This window comes from Hemitrygon akajei, chromosome 16, assembly GCF_048418815.1.
Source record: "Hemitrygon akajei chromosome 16, sHemAka1.3, whole genome shotgun sequence".
Taxonomy (NCBI): domain Eukaryota; kingdom Metazoa; phylum Chordata; class Chondrichthyes; order Myliobatiformes; family Dasyatidae; genus Hemitrygon; species Hemitrygon akajei.
This window is the reverse complement of record NC_133139.1, coordinates 91,022,133-91,039,086: the sequence shown is the minus strand read 5'-3', so window position 1 is coordinate 91,039,086 and position 16,954 is coordinate 91,022,133. Positions and strand designations below refer to the sequence as shown.

At 43.9% G+C, this 16,954-nt stretch overlaps 1 protein-coding gene across 2 annotated transcripts in view; it reads right to left on the bottom strand.

The window, feature by feature from the left end:
- Positions 1–16,954, bottom strand: part of LOC140740293 (proto-oncogene vav-like) — a 199,750-nt gene that overhangs the window by 66,959 nt on the left and 115,837 nt on the right. The gene's annotated exons all lie outside the window — the stretch shown is intronic.

Here is a 16,954-nt window from a genome sequence, read left to right as displayed (position 1 = left end):
GGGCCTTCAGCCGTCAAGTGCTCAGCATGTTTTAACGTTTCCGCTCCCTGGATCGTTCTCCTGAACCTCCTGTGGACCCCTCTCTTAGATAAGCAGCTCAAAATTGCTCACAGAACTCCCAAGTTCAGTAGGAAAATTAGAAGGAAGCTGAAGAAAAATTAGAGGGAAGCTTTGGGCTTGGAAAGGGACTGAAAGAGAGGTAGAGGCCGTAAATTTTTAAACAGTGTCTGGATGTGTAGATGAAGAGGAGTGATCTGCAGGATGGTGGTGTGCGATTAAGCTGCGTACCTCCTAGAACAGAATGGGTTCAATAGCTTCCACAGTTACATATTCTGTGACCCTATGAACACACTGACCTTGTGGCCCATCTCCTCCCCTTTCCCAGTACCCTTCCTTCTGACCTGACCTGTGCTTGCAACATGGAGTACTCTCCTGGAACACGATGGTAGAGAGTGACTGAGATCAGCGGACTGCTACTAGTCGGGGTGTCACTGAGTTACAGTGTCTGGTGCCACTCAAATTCAAGCTTCATTGGAAAGTAATGATTATATGGTTTTATCCAAAAATTATTATTCTTAGGAATCTCCAGGAATACGGAATACCAGGGAAGTCTGTCATTTATGAATGCCAGGGAGAAAATGGCTGTATTCTGGAATAATCACTGTGGAAAGCACAAGTTTGATTTGTAAGTCCAATATTAATGAGTACTTGGGACCCTCTGCACCCTTTCCATAGTTTGCGCATCCTTCCTGTAGCGAGGTGATTCCTCGCCGATGTTTCTGACTGTAGTACTGCAGGACATTGAAACATCGAGACAGCTGGCAGTGTGCACAGCCATTGGAGGCCCTAGTTCTCATGCAATCTTTCTTTCTTTCTTGGTGACAAGTGGGAGTATTGGGCTTTGAGTCAGGGGAACTCGAAGAAGTGACACTGTAGACTGTAACATTGACACAGTGAGCCATTGGTCTCTCTCTTACTGTGGCAGGAGTGACATCTCTCTCTCTCCCTTCTTAGTGAGAGTGTCGAAGTGTTGGGATGGACAGCAGTTTCTGATGGGCTCTAGATCATGGTCTCTGGGGCTTGCTATTGGTTGCATGGTGGGAGGTGTGGCCCAATCAGTGGCAGGAGCAGGCCACAGCCATGAGGTGTCTTATACACTTGTTTAGAAGTACAGAACGGACAAGTGGGGAGGCGATTGTTGGGCGTAGGCCAGTGGTGAGAGTAGGAATGTCAGGCTTTGGCTCAAATGAGGCTTCGTCTCAAAATAGGCGTTGGCTCTGGGTAAGTTTCTGGTAGGGTTCCCTTTTTGTTTTCTCTTACTGTACCTAGTGCAGTAAATAGCTGTTGTGTGTTATTCATGCCAGATTTTGGAGTCCTGAAGACTCAGAGTATCCCAAGGAACGACGTCTGCATGAGATGCACCTGGCTGCAGTTCCTTAAGACCTTTTGTTAGGGACCTAGAGCAGAAGATGAATGACCTTTGGCTTGTACGGGAGAGTAAGGAGATAATCGATCAGAGTTACAGGGAAGTAGTCACACCAAAGTTGCAAGAGGCGAGTAGCTACGAGATTGTCAGGAGAAATGGAAATGTGAATATAGGCAGTTAGCACAGAGCACCCCTGTGGCCATCTCCCTCAAAAATAAGTGTACAACTTTGGATACAGTTGGGGCTGACCTCCCAGGGGAATGCCATGTAGACCAGGTTACTGACACTGAGCGTGGGTTCGTAGTGTAGAAGGTAAAGAGGGAGTGGTAGTAATAGGAGACTCAATAGTGAGGGGAACAGACAGGAGATTCTGTGGGCGTGAACAGGACACCCAGATGGTATGTTGCCTCCCAGGTGCCAGGGACGTCTCAGATCATGTCCACAGCATTTTGGAGAGGGAAAGAGAGCAGCCAAATGTCTTGATACATATTGGTTCCAATACCATAGGAAAGAAAAACGAAGAGACACTGAAGAGAGAATTTAGAGAGCTAGGTAGAAAGCTTGAGAAGCAACAACTCCGGGAATCCTTCTGGATTGCTGTCTGTGCCAAACACAAGTGAGGGCAGAAACAGGACAATTTAGCAGATAAATGTGTGGCTGAGAAGCTGGTGCAGGGGGCAGGGCTTCAGGTTCTTGGATCACTGGGATCTCCTCTAGTGGAGGTATGACTTGTACAAAAGTGATGGGTTGCATCTGAACCCGAGGGGGGCCAATATTCTCGTGGACAGATTTGTTAGAGCTGTTGGGGAGGGTTTAAACTAGTTTGGCAGGGGGGTGGGAACTGGAGTGAAGGGACTCAGGATAGGGCGGATGGTAAAAAAGCAAAGACAGACAGATGATACGATACAAAATTGTGGCTAGCAGGAGTGTGGAGTATCAGTGGATTAGGAATGCAAATCAAAAATGGCAGCAAATACAGTACACAAAGTGTTAGATCGCAAAGCATGCTGTATAAGAACTAAGGTGAATAATCATGTTGCACTTTTAAAGATTGTCAGGTATGATGTTTTGACTATCACTGAATCGTGGCTGAAGGATGGTTGTAATTGGGAGCTGAATGGCCAAGGTTACACGTTGTATCAGAGGGATAGGAAGGTAGGCAGAGGGGGTGGTGTGACCCTACTAGTAAAGAATGGCATCAAATCCGTAGAAAGATGTGACAGAGGATCAGAAGATGTTGAATCCTTGTGGGTTGAGATGAGAAACTGCAAGTGTAAAAGGACCCTGAAGGCTGTTATATACAGGCCTCTCAACAGTGGCTGGGATGTGGATCACAGATTACAACAGGAAATAGAAAAGGCATGTCAAAAAGGCAATGTTATGATTGTTATGGGAGATTTCAATATGCAGGTCGATTGGGAAAATGAGATTGATAATGGATCTCAAGAGACTGAGTTTGTTCAATGCCTATAAAATGGCTTTTTAGAGAAGTTTGTCATTGAGCCTACTAGGGGATCAGCTGTACTGGGTGTTATGTAATGATTAGAGAGCTTAAGGTAAAAGAATCATTAGGAGGCAGTGATCACAATATGACCGAGTTCAACTTGAAATTTGATAGGAAGTAAGTAATGTCTGCTGTAGCAATATTTCAGTGGAGTAAGGGAAATTACAGAGGTATGAGAGAGGAGTTGGCGAAAGTAAATTGGAAGGAGATGCTGGCAAGGGTCACAGCAGAACAGTGAGTTACTGGGAAAAATGAGGAAGGTGCAGGATAGATGTATTCCAAAAACAAAGAAGCACTCAAATGGCAAAATAGTACAACTGTGGCTGACAAAGGAAGTCAAAGCTAATGCAAAAGCAAAGGAGAGGGCATACAACAAAGCAAAAATTAGTGACAGAGGATGGCAAAGTCTTTAAAAACTTACAGAGAGTAACAGAAAGAATCTATAGGAGGGAAAAGGTGAAATACGAAAGCAAGCTAGCAAAATATCAAAGTGGGTAGTAAAAGCTTTTTCAAGTATACAAAAAATAAAAGAGAGATGAGAGTGGATATAGGTTCACTAGAAAATGAGGCCCGAAAAATCTTAATGGGGTGTAAGGAGATGGCAGAGGAACTGAATGAGTATTTAGCATCAGTTTGCTCTGAGGAAGACACTAGCAGTGTGCCAGATGTTGAAGGTGCAAGGGAAGAAAAGTGAGTCCAGTTACTATCACAAGGGAGAAGGTGCGCAAAGAGCTGAAAGACCTAAGGGCACATAAGTCATCTGGACCAGATGAACTTCATGATGGGGTTCTGAAAGAGGTAGTGGTAGAGATTACGGAGTCATTAATCATCATCTTTCAAAACTCATTGGACTCTGGCATGGTGTCAGATGACTGGAAAATTGTAAATATTGCTCCACTCTTTAAGAAAGGAGAAAGGCAACAGAAAGGAAATTATAGACCTGATAGCCTGACCTCAGTGGTTGGGAAGAAATTAGAGTCAATTTTTAAGGATGAGGTTATGGAGCATTTTGTTGACACAGGACAAGATAGGACAAAGTCATCATGGTTTCCTTAAGGGAGAATCTTGCCTGATGAACCTGTTGGAATTCTTTGAGGAGATTACAAGTAGGATAGATAAAGGAGATGCAGTGGATGCTGTATACTTGGACTTTAAGAAGGCCTTTTACATTATGCCACACATGAAGCCTCTTACTAAGCTAAGATCCATGGTATTAAAGGAAAGTTACTGGCATGGTTAGAGCATTGGCTGATTTCATAGGAGGCAGTGAGTGGGAATGAAAAAATCCTTTTCTGGTTGGCTGCCAGTGACTAGTGGTATTCTGCAGGGGTCAGTGTTGGGACTGCCTCTTTTCATATCAATGATTTACATGATAGAATAGATGGCATTGTTACTAAGTTTGCAGATGATACAAAGATTGGTGGAGGGGCAGCTATATTTAGGAAGCAGGAAGGCTACAGAAGAACTTGAGAAGGACATAGATTGGGAGAATGGGCAAGAGAGTGACAAATAAAATACAATGTTGGAAAATGAATGATCATGCACTTTGGTAGAAGAAATAAATATGCAGACTATTTTATAAATGGGGAAAAAAATCCAAGAAGTTGAGATGCAAAGGAACTTGGGAGTCCTTGTACAGAGCACCCTAAAGGTTAACTTGCAGATAGAGTTGGCCACTGAGCAAGGCAAATGAGATGTTAGCATTCATTTCAAGAGGTCTCAAATACAAAAGCAGGGATGTGATGCTGAGGCTTTATGAGGCACTGGTGAGGCCTCACCTTGAGTATTGTGAACAGTTTTGGGCTCCTCATCCAAGAAAAGATGAGCTGGCATTGGAGAGGGTTCAGAACAGGTTCACAAGGATGATTCCGGGAAAGAAAGAGTTATTATACAAGGAACGTTAGATAGCTCTGAGTCTGTACTTGCTGGAATTTAGAAGGATGAGGAGGGATCTCAATGAACCCTTTCAAATGTAGAAAGATCTAGATACACTATGGAGCCAGTGTTCATTAATGGAGAACGTGTGGAGCAGGTTAAGACCTACAAGTATCTGGGAGTACAGTTAGACGAGAAGCTTGACTGGACTGCCAACACAGATGCCTTGTGCAGGAAGGCACAGAGTCGAATGTACTTCCTAAGAAGGTTGGCGTCATTCAATGTCTGTAGTGAGATGCTGAAGATGTTCTATAGGTCAGTTGTGGAGAGCGCCCTCTTCTTTGTGGTGGCGTGTTGGGGAGGAAGCATTAAGAAGAGGGATGCCTCACGTCTTAATAAGCTGGTAAGGAAGGCGGGCTCTGTCGTGGGCAAAGTACTGGAGAGTTTAACATCGGTAGCTGAGCGAAGGGCGCTGAGTAGGCTATGGTCAATTATGGATAACTCTGAACATCCTCTGCATAGCACCATCCAGAGACAGAGAAGCAGTTTCAGCGACAGGTTACTATCGATGCAATGCTCCTCAGACAGGATGAAGAGGTCAATACTCCCCAATGCCATTAGGCTTTACAATTCTACCGCCAGGACTTAAGAACTTTTTAAAAGCTATTATTAATGCTTTTTGAGACGGTGATTTAGATGCATATCATATTTTTTTACTGAGTTAAGTATTGTATGTAATTAGTTTTGCTACAACAAGTGTATGGGACATTGGAAAAAAAGTTGAATTTCCCCATGGGGATGAATAAAGTATCTATCTATCTATCTATATGGAAAGGATGTTTCCCATGGTGGGGGAGTCTAGGACAAGAAGGCACAGTCCCAGGATAGAGGGGAATCCATTTAAAACAGAGATTCAGCGAAATTTCTTTAGAAACATTGAAACATAGAAAACCTACAGTACAATACAGGCCCTTTGGCCCACAATGATGTGCTGAACATGTCTCTACCTTAGAAATTACCTAGGGTTACCCATAGGCCTCTATTTTTCTAAGCTCTATGTACCTATCCAGGAGTCTCTTAAAAGACCCTATTGTATCCTCCTTCACCACTGTTGCTGGCAGCCCATTCCATGCACTCACCACTCTCTGCATAAAAAACTTACTCCTAACATCTCGTCTGTATCTACTTCCAAGCACCTTAAAACTGTGCCCTCTCGTGCTAGCCATTTCAGCCCTGGGAAAAAAACATCTGACTATCCACACGATCAACGCCTCTCATCGTCTTATACACCTCTATCAGGTTACCTCTCATCCTCCGTCGCTCCAAGGAGAAAAGGCCGAGTTCACTCAACCTATTCTCATAGAGCATGCTCTCAAATCCAGGCAGCATCCTTGTAAATCTCCTCTGCTCCCTTTCATCCTTCCTGTAGTAAAGCGACAAGAACTGAGCACAGTACTCCAAGTGGGGTCCTACCAGGGTCCTATATAGCTGCAACATTACCTCTCGGCTCCTAAACTCAATCCCATGATTGATGAAGGTCAATGCACAGTATGCCTTCTTAACCACAGAGTAAACCTGTGCAGCTGCTTTGAGTGTCCTATGGACTCGGACCTCAAGATCCCTCTGATCCTCCACACTGCCAAGAGTCTTACCATTAATACTATATTATGCCATCACATATGACCTACCAAAATGAACTACCTCACACTACTTCTCAGCCCCGTTTTGCACCTATTGATGTCCTGCTGTAACCTCTGACAGCCCTCCATACTCTCCACAACACCCCCAACCTTTGAGTAATCAGCATACTTACTAATCCATCCCCGCCACTTCCTCATCCAGGACATTTATAAAAATATCCTCTTGAAATAAATGCTAACATCGCATTTGCCTTCCTCACCACCAGCTCAACCTGCAAAGTAACCTTTAGGGAATCCTGCACCTTTGCACCTCAGCTTTTTGGATTTTCTCTTCATTTAGAAAATAGTTGACCCTTTTATTTCCACTATCAAAGTGCATGACCATACACTTCCCAACACTCTATTCCATCTGTCACACCCTTATGCATTTGCCTAACCTGTCTAAGTCCTTCAGTAACCTCTCTACTTCCTCTAAACTACTTACCCCTCCTCCTACCTTCGTATCATCTGCAAACTTGGCCACAAAACCATCACGCCCATTATTCGAGAATGAAACAGATATCACAGATGTTATAGGGTTGGAGGAGACAGAGGGATTCAGACAGAAGGAACTGACCCAAAATGCTGTTAGATGGGGAAATATTTTGTAGGCCAACAGCCACAAGTTTGATGTTGAATTGGTGACCAGCCCATGCTGTGAGTTTGTATGCAGGTATACCTTCTAACATTCATCAGTAGTGGTTGCATATCGAAAAGCATTTGCCAGAGTGAAAAGTCATGACCAGCAGATAACGAAAGTCCTTCCATTCATATTGCACCTGCCATGGTATTGGTTCATCCAAACATACTTTAGCAATGAGTCACCTTTGTGTAGAAAATGTGTAAACAGCGTGGTTTTAGCATGAGCACGGGATAGTTCCTTAATCTGAGCTTCTGACGATAATGCTTCCACGATGATCAAGCTTCAATTGAGTTTCGGCTTCCAGTTGCAAAGCAACAGAGGCATCTATTGGTTCCTTTCTCTTGTCAATAAGTGGTTCTACTTTCAATGGGAATGAGGCATTCATTGGTTTGGTTGAGAAGGAATATTGATTAAGACTGTGAAATAAGTTGCATGATTTCACAACAATAGTGTTTTGTTCAGTTTGGGACCCCAGTACATGTGACAATAATAAGCCACATAAAACTCAAGGTCTGTAAGGAAGTAATGATGCTTTAGTAAAGTGAACCACTTATTTCAGGTTACTTCAGTGCTCTCAAGAGATCCAACCAATGCTGATTCCACAGAATTCACCAAAGTATTTGCAGGATAAGCAAATCGTTATCAGTGCCCTCTTCAAAGTTCCCAGCACTTGGTCTCTACTTCCACCAGTCCATCAAGCATAAGATATAGGAGCAGAATTTGGCCATTTGGCTTTTGAATCTGCTCCACTATTTCACTTTCCCTCTCAGTCCCAATCTTCTGCCTTCCCCCATATTCCTTCATGGCCTGACAAATCAAGAATATATCAACCTCTGCCTTAAATATACCCAATAACTTGGCCTCCGCTGTCGCCTGTGGCAATGAATTCCACAGATTAACAACACTCTGGTTAAAGAAATTCCTCCTCATCTCCACACTGGGCAGGTAAAACATTGCGGACTCCAGATGGAAAACATCAACTGCTCCCGTATAGGGTGACGGCAGTTGAAATCCACAGTTACAGCCATTGGTGCTTCAGTAAGCATCGATTTATGACATTTAAAAAACATATCGCTATTCAAACTCAATGGATCCTGGACTGCACTACACTGTTTTGCACTACTTACTTAAATTGTTTTTTGTATAGTCACTGTAATTTATAGTTTAAAAAATTATTATGTATTGCAATGCACTGCTGCCACAAAGCAACGAATTTCATAACATATGCCAGTGATATTAAACCTGATTCTGTTTCTGAGGCACTCTACTCTGAGAGGCTTCGGGGAAAGCGGTTACTAGTAGGACTGAGGAGACCGTTCAGGCATGTTTACAAAGCTCCTTACCAGAGGTCGAAGAAGAGGTGTGCAAGACTGTGAGTCTGGGTCAGGGACTGAAGGTTGGAGCCCCGATGTCAGCACTCTGAGAATCCAGGGCCGAGGTCTGGTGTTCCTGTGTTCATGTGTCCAGAGGCAGCCTGCCCTGGGGTTGGAGGACTGTTTGTGTGAGTGAATGGGTGGGAGAGTGGGAAAGGGGCTTGTTCTGTCATCGTTGTTGTTGCTCGTGCTGTTCTGCTAAATATGGCAGCTCCTATGTTGGCAGCAGAATGTGGCCCCAGCACACCCCCAGATTGTTAATGCAAACAATGCATTTCCCTGTATGTTGTTGTAAATAAATAGATCTGATTCTGATATTTGAAAAACTAATCTCTTCACAGACTCTAGGAATCCCCAGCACATCAGCGATTAAAGATTTAAAGATTCAATATACACTTATTATCAAAGTACATAGGCAGTATACAACCCTGAGATTCATCTTCCCCCGGGCAGCCACAACACAAACGAAAATCATGGAACCTATCCAAAATAAAATCATCAATCCACAACACCCCCCCCCCGCCACATGCAAAACATATTGCACAAACGACAATAAAAAAAAGCAGAATACAAAACACAAAAATGAAAGAGTCTAGGCATATTCAGTTCAGCTCAGTGTTTGTTTTCTACAGGCCGTCCTGATTCAAAATTGCCCAAAATAGTGACAAAAAAAGGAGCCAGAAACCAGAAACACATCGTAATGTGAACTACAGAGTCCAATCCCCAAAGATGGAGAAGGCAACTGCAAGAGGGCATTGAAACCTTGAGTTTCCACAGCAGGACTGCAGTGTAGCTGGGCAAAGGAGCTGACTATCATTCAAAGTGTTCCATCTCCCGAACTGCCAGACACTTACTGCACCACCTCTGGGAAAAGCTGCAGGTCACGGAACTGGAGAGGAGATAAGATGGCTCCAGAGAATGAGTGACTTTTTCCAGTTCATCTGTGAACAGCTTGAATTCTTCTCTCTAATGCCTCTGCTTTTCTTTTCAAGATGGCGGGGGCCCTGTTGGAGTCTGTGATCTGTAGCTGCACTCATGGCGGTGAGTTCCCGATCTTGGAGATTGCCGAGCAACCCAGCGTTTTTCAATATTTCTAAGAATGGCCTGGAAGATGTGTACCATCAGAGTGCAGTCTTACAGCCCCTGTGGATGACTCGATTCCTCACTGACTGAATCTTCATGAGAGATTGGAACATTGAGACAACAGTATTCGCTGCTGTTGAAATAAGCAACGCAGCAGACTGTGTCATCGAAGCAGCGAGCTGTTGGTCTTCTTGCTGTGGCAGGAACAATACCTCTCTCTCCCTCATTAGTAAGAGTCAGAGCCTCTGGATGTGGATGTGTTGAGATGAACGGTGTTGTTTTTTGATGGATTCGAGATCGTGGCATCTTTGGGGGCTTAAGGTGTGGTGTAGGGCTAAAGCTTTTGCTGGAGTAAATGGGGAAGCAATTGATGCTTTTGTCCTGCTTGTGTTTGGGAGGGGGTGGAGCGGCTTTGGGGTTCTAATGTTTTCTGTCATTCATCCTTTGGGGTTTTTTCTGTTTCGTGGATGTCTGTGAAGAGTAAGAATTTCAGGTTGTATACTGTATACATTCTCTGATATTAAATGGAGCCATTGAAACATTGAAATCACCTTTGATGCCAAGAGAGAAATGTTACTGAACCTTTACCAAATAGCCAACAGGCTAGGGTAAGAATTGCAAGCAAAGATAAGAAGCTAATTGCTGGAGGAACTCAGTGACATAAGTAGCACCTGTGGGGAAAACAGAGGTGTCAGCTGTTTGCCTCCACAGATGCTGCCTGACTCACAGAGTGCCTCCAGCAGATGGCTTACGGCTCTGGATTCCAGCACCTGCAGTCACGTGTCTCTGTAAACGTGGAATAGACGCCAGAGAGAGGAGGAGGTTAAACAAAGCTGCTTCCTATTAATCATACTAAGTGACATATTATTACCTTATAGGTGATATCCAATGGGTTGAACAACCTTCATCTCTTGATTTGAGGGTGTGTTATTACTCAATCCTAATACCAATATTAAAAATAAAACTTGCAAACAAATTCTCAACTGTCACTTCTTCCTGGTTACACCAATCACTGGAATCATGGAAGATGATTGAGCCTGCAACTCAGTCCCTTCAGAGTGTGGTCTACATCCAGTCAACTCTACCACCTCCATGGGTATTGACCCAAGCAGGGGTTCCCAAATTTCATTATGCCATGGACTAAAACCATTAAGCAAGGGGGATCCATGGTCCCCAGGATGGGAATCACTGGGCCCAAGTGAGCTTCTATGAAAGACAAGCTTCTATTGGATTACCACATCCAGCCATAATGAAACAGAATTACCCATTGGTTCTCTATACTCCCTGACTGGAAGCAATGATGTGACTTGCAGTTAATCAGCGAGGAATACTGTACTAAATTAAATTGGTATATTTGTTAATTATTGTCACATGTATTGAGGTACAGTGAAAATCTGTTTCTCATGCTTTGCAGATGGATTATAATAATCATGAATTGAAGAAGTGGAAGGGAAAACCCTGAGCGAATGCAGAATAAAGTATCATAGTTACAGGTAAAGTGCAGTACAGATAGACAATAAGGTGCTAGATCAGAACAAGGTAGATTTTCAGGTCAAGAGTCTATCTTACCACATGAGGGAACCACTTAATAGGCTTATAACAGAGTAATAGAAGCTGTCCTTGAGCCTGGTGGCACTTGTTTTCAATCTTCCGCCTGATGGGAGGGGAGGGGAGAGGGGGGAGTTTCCGGTGTGAGTGAGCGGGCCTTGATTGGGTTTGTTTATTATTTACTTATTGAGATACAGAGCACAACAGGCCCTACCGGCCCGTCAAGCCACACTGCCAGCAGCCCTCGATTTAACCCCAGCCTAATCACAGGATAATTTACAATGACCAATTAACCTACCAACTGGTATGTCTGTGGACGGTGGGAGGAAGCTTGAGTAGCCAGCAGAATTTCATGCATATCAAAGTGGATGCCGGGATTGAACTTCGATGCCCTGAGCTGTGATAATGTCGCACTAGCCTAGCCGTTACACGGGTGTGGCGAGGCAGTGAGAAGAGCAGGTGGAGTCCATGGACAGGAGTGAAAGAGAACACAGAATTGATGCTTCAACTTGAACCTCAATACTCATCTGCCAATTTGTTTTTGGAAAACATGAACTTATTAGTTACTGAAATTCTGGAGATGCTGTTTGATTGATGAAGTGGTTGTGAGGGAGATCAAATGATATCCAGACATTTGCCATTTGCCCGATCAAAGAGTGTGTGTGTGTGTGTGTGTGTGTGTGTGTGTGTGTGTGTGTGTGTGTGTGTGTGTGTGTGTGTGTGTGTGTGTGTGTGTGTGTGTGTGTGTGTGTGTGTGTGTGTGTGTGTGTGTGTGTGTGTGTGTGTAGGAATGGATGGTTCATGTACTTTGGAACAAACCTGGGATAGTTTTTGCATGAGGGCAGAGTCTAAGCCATATGGGTTTGGGGTCCATATTTAAGAAGGGATGTGCTGACATTGGAAAGGGACCAGAGGAAGATAACAAGCATGATCTGGGAATAAAAGGGTTACTGTATGAGGAGCAATGATAGCTCTGGACTTGTACTCACTGGAGTTTTAGAAGAATGATGTGTGGCAGGGTAATTTCATTGAAACTTGCAAAATATTGAAACACCTAGACAGAGTAGTCATGAAGAAGGTGTAGGCCAGGGGGCACGGCCTCAAACTAGAAGAATATCCCTATAGAACAGAGCAGAGGAGGGACTTTTTTACCTAGAGAGTGGTGAATCTGAGGAATTCATTTCCTCAGGTGGCTGTGGAACCCAAGTCATTGGGAATATTTAAAGAGGATGTTGATAGGTTCTTGATTAATCAGGGTGTCAAAGATTATAGAGAGAAGACAGGAGAATGGAGTTGAGAGACAGAACAGAAATCAGGCATGAGAGAAATGGTGAAGCAGACACGATGGACCAAAGAGTCCAGTTTTGCTCCAATGTCAAATGGTCTTATAATTATGATAGGTGTGAGCAGACTAGCTGATGGTGGTGATAGTAGAATCAGAACCCAAATCAGATTTATTACCATTGATATATAACACGAAATGTTTTGTTTTAAAGTAGTAGTATAGTGTAAAGACATAAAAAAATTTAATCACATGGAGAAGTAAATAGTGTAAAAGTGTAATAATGAAGTGTTCATTGGTTCATAAACATGCTGCCATTTGCAAGATTGTTGGGGGTCGGTGTTTGACGTTTTTAGACAATAGACAATAGATAATAGGTGCAGGAGTAGACCATTCGGCCCTTCGAACCTGCACCATCATTCTGAGATCATGGCTGATCATCTACTATCAATACCCGGTTCCTGCCTTGTCCCCATATCCCTTGATTCCCCTATCCATAAGATACCTATCTAGCTCCTTCCTGAAAGCATCCAGAGAATTGGCCTCCACTACCTTCCGAGGCAGTGCATTCCAGACCCCCACAACTCTCTGGGAGAAGAAGTTTTTCCTTAACTCTGTCCTAAATGACCTACCCCTTATTCGCAAACCATGCCCTCTGGTACTGGACTCTCCCAGCATCTGGAACATATTTCCTGCCTCTATCTTGTCCAATCCCTTAATAATCATATGTTGCAATCAGATCCCCTCTCAATCTCCTTAATTCCAGCGTGTACAAGCCCAGTCTCTCTAACCTCTCTGCGTAAGACAGTCCGGACATCCCAGGAATTAACCTTGTGAATCTACGCTGCACTTCCTCTACAGCCAGGATGTCCTTCCTTAACCCTGGAGACCAAAACTGTACACAATACTCCAGGTGTGGTCTCACCAGGGCCCTGTACAAATGCAAAAGGATTTCCTTGCTCTTGTACTCAATTCCCTTTGTAATAAAGGCCAACATTCCATTAGCCTTCTTCACTGCCTGCTGCACTTGCTCATTCACCTTCAGTGACTGATGAACAAGGATTCCTAGATCTCTTTGTATTTCTCCCTTACCTAACTCTACACCGTTCAGATAATAATCTGCCTTCCTGTTCTTACTCCCAAAGTGGATAACCTCACACTTATTCACATTAAGCATCATCTGCCAAGTACCTGCCCACTCACTCAGCCTATCCAAGTCACCCTGAATTCTCCTAACATCCTTATCACATGTCACACTGCCACCCAGCTTAGTATCATCAGCAAACTTGCCGATGTTATTCTCAATGCCTTCATCTAAATCGTTAACGTAAATCGTAAACAGCTGTGGTCCCAATACCGAGCCCTGTGGTACCCCACTAGTCACCACCTGCCATTCCGAGAAACACCCATTCACCATTACCCTTTGCTGTCTATCTGCCAACCAGTTTTCTATCCATGTCAATATCTTCCCCCCAATGCCATGAGCTCTGATTTTACCCACCAATCTCTTATGTGGGACCTTATCAAATGCTTTCTGAAAATCGAGGTACACTACATCCACTGGATCTCCCTTGTCTAACTTCCTGGTTACATCCTCGAAAAACTCCAATAGATTAGTCAAGCATGATTTGCCCTTGGTAAATCCATGCTGGCTCGGCCCAATCCTATCACTGCTATCTAGATATGCCACTATTTCATCTTTAATAATGGACTCTAGCATCTTCCCCACTACTGATGTTAGGCTGACAGGACGATAGTTCTCCGTTTTCTCCCTCCCTCCTTTCTTAAAAAGTGGGATAACATTAGCCATTCTCCAATCCTCAGGAACTGATCCTGAATCTAAGGAACATTGGAAAATGATTACCAATGCATCCGCAATTTCCAGAGCCACCTCCTTTAGTACCCTAGGATGCAGACCATCTGGACCTGGGGATTTGTCAGCCTTCAGTCCCATCAGTCTACTCATCACCGTTTCCTTCCTAATGTCAATCTGTTTCATTTCCTCTGTTACCCTATGTCCTTGGCCCATCCATACATCTGGGAGATTGCTTGTGTCTTCCCTAGTGAAGACAGATCTAAAGTACTTATTAAATTCTTCTGCCATTTCTCTGTTTCCCATAACAATTTCACCCAATTCATTCTTCAAGGGCCCAACATTGTTCTTAACTATCTTCTTTCTCTTCACATACCTAAAAAAGCTTTTGCTATCCTCCTTTATATTCCTAGCTAGCTTGCATTTGTACCTCATTTTTTCTCCCCGTATTGCCTTTTTAGTTAAGTTCTGTTGTTCCTTAAAAATTTCCCAATCATCTGTCCTCCCACTCACCTTAGCTCTGTCATACTTCCTTTTTTTTTAATGCTATGCAATCTCTGACTTCCTTTGTCAACCGCTGTGGCCCCTTTCCCCCCTTTGAATCCTTCCTTCTCCGGGGGATGAACTGATTTTGCACCTTGTGCATTATTCCCAAGAGTACCTGCCATTGCTGTTCCACTGTCTTTTCTGCTAGGATATCCATCCAGTTAACTTTGGCCAGCTCCTCCCTCATGGCTCCATAGTCTCCTTTGTTCAACTGCAACACTGACACCTCCGAGCTGCTCTTATCCTTCTCAAATTGCAGATAAAAACTTATCATATTATGGTCACTACCTCCTAATGGCTCCTTTACTTCAAGATCGCTTATCAAATCCTGTTCATTACACAACACTAAATCCAGAATAGCCTTGTCCCTGGTCGGCTCTCGTACAAGCTGTTCCAAGAATGCATCCCGTAGGCACTCTACAAACTCCCTATCCTGGGGTCCAGCACCAATCTGATTCTCCCAGTTCACCTGCATGTTGAAATCCCCCATAACTACTGCGACATTACCGTTACCACATGCCAATGTTAACTCCCTATTCAACTTGCACCCAATATCCTTGCTACTGTTTGGTGGCCTGTAGACAACACCCATTAGGGTCTTTTTGCCCTTACTGTTCCTCAGTTCTATCCACACAGACTCTACTTCTCCTGGTCCTATGTCCCCCCTTTCAAAGGACTGAATCTCATTCCTCACCAACAGGGCCACCCCACCCCCCCGCCCACATTTCTGTCCCTACGATAGCACGTATACCCTTGTATATTCATTTCCCAGGTCTGATCTCCCTGCAGCCATGTCTCCGTTATCCCAACAACATCATAGTTACCCATTTGCACCTGAGCTTCAAGCTCATCCGCCTTATTTCTGATACTTTGTGCATTCAGATATAGAATTTTTAGCCCATTTCTCCTCTCTCTGATAAATCGCTGCATATTGTGCTTAACCCAGCTCCCCAAACTCCCATCGGGCTATACGCCCCTTGAATTTTGTTGTCCTTCCTAAATTTACTTATTCTTTCTGCACATTTAACTCCATGTTCCGTCAGACCATCCCTCTGTACATGTGTCCTCCTTATCATTTGTTCCGCCTCACCTTTCTCTACTACACACTTAATATTCCGGAACCGTGTAGTCTCCACCTGTCCTTTATTCTTCATCTCGCTATCCTCTCTCGCATTCTGGATCCCTGCCCCCTGCAAATTTAGTTTAAACCCCCCCCCCCCCCCCCGAGAATCACTAGCAAACTTTCCTGCAAGAATGTTAGTACTGCTCCAGTTCAGGTGTAAACCGTCCCGTCGGAACAGATCCCACCTTCCCTGGAACAAAGCCCAATTATCTAAAAACCTGAAGCCCTCCCTCCTGCACCATCCTCTCAGCCACGTATTAATCTGTATAATCTTTCTGTTCCTTGCCTCACTTGCACGTGGCACAGGTAGCAATCCTGAGATTGTTACCCTGGAGGTCCTGCCCTTCAGCTTTGCACCTAACTCCCTGAACTCCCTATGCAGAACCCCCTCACTCATCCTACCCACGTCGTTGGTCCCTACATGGACCACAACATCTGGGTTCTTGCCCTCCCTCTCGAGAATAACCTGCACCTGATCTGAGATGTCTTTTTCTTTGAACGACCTCCATGGTTTTCTTTGTTTCGTGGCTATCTGGCGAAGATGAAGCTCTGAGATGTATACTGCATACATTCTTTGATAATAAATGAACCTTTGGAGAATGCATAATGAAATGGGATATCTCATTGTAGGGTTGGGGGATATTACAGGGATAGGGAAGTCTGTGGATGCAGAACAAGGTCAAGAATATTAGTTTAGCTCCCAGGGGTTCCCAACCTGGGGTCCATGGACCCCTTGATTAATAGTAGAAGTCCACTGGTATAAAACAGTTGGGAACCCCTGATTTAGGTTTTGCTTAATCAGGAAGGCAGTAATTACAGATAAGAACAAAACTGCCATTCTTACTCAACATCTGAATATGCCAAAGTGCTTTGCAGACTGCGAACTATTTTTGAAAAGTTACACAGTAAGCAATCACAGTGTGTTGTGCAATACTAAATAGAAGCAATGAGAATTGTTATCTCATAGGTCAGCAAGCACAGAGAACAAGACAGGAATGAGGAAGTTAGAAAGGAGGAAGTCAGGTGACTTACTGCTGTTCTTGTCATAGCCCCTTGAAT